Source organism: Primulina huaijiensis, unplaced genomic scaffold (genome assembly GCF_012295235.1).
Source record: "Primulina huaijiensis isolate GDHJ02 unplaced genomic scaffold, ASM1229523v2 scaffold201265, whole genome shotgun sequence".
Taxonomy (NCBI): Eukaryota; Viridiplantae; Streptophyta; class Magnoliopsida; order Lamiales; family Gesneriaceae; genus Primulina; species Primulina huaijiensis.
Window position 1 is genome coordinate 1 of NW_027352375.1, and position 552 is coordinate 552.

The following is a 552-nucleotide window of genomic DNA, read 5'->3' on the forward strand; positions in this document are numbered from 1 at the left end:
TCAAACCCCTGAGTGGGCGATGCGTCTCAGAGTTGCTTTGTACATAGCTGAAGCCTTGAATTATTGCAGCAACGAAGGTCGCCCACTCTACCATGACTTGAATGCCTATAGAGTTCTCTTTGATGAGGTTAATTAGTCTTTTTTCTTTAATCAGCGCTTTTGTTACCCACTAAATAGGGTGATAGGGATAATGTGCCTTGCACCATGCTCTTTTTCCCCTTTCGATGCTATTTTGTCTAGGTTTTTGTAATGCAAGTGCTGAAAATATTTTTTTCCCACAGAATGGTGATCCACGTCTTTCTTGTTTTGGATTGATGAAAAATAGTAGGGATGGTAAAAGTTATAGCACGAACCTTGCATATACACCTCCGGAGTATTTAAGAAACGGTAGATCCTGTGTTTTGTTCATGTGTCTATTTCTTGAACTTCAGGTTGCTTTTTAGATTTAGCTTGAGTTTGTAATCTCTTGTAGGTAGGGTAATTCCAGAAAGTGTTGTGTTCAGCTTTGGAACAGTCCTTTTAGATCTTCTTAGTGGAAAGCATATCCCTCCA

General features: G+C 39.5%; 1 long non-coding RNA gene across 1 annotated transcript; it reads left to right on the top strand.

Moving 5' to 3' along the window:
- The first annotated feature begins 1 nt into the window (after position 1).
- On the top strand, positions 2–551 carry LOC140966182 (uncharacterized). The gene is made up of 3 exons (XR_012173270.1): positions 2–127; positions 282–387; positions 473–551. It is a non-coding gene; the product is annotated as an uncharacterized lncRNA (long non-coding RNA).
- Position 552: the final 1 nt, after the last annotated feature.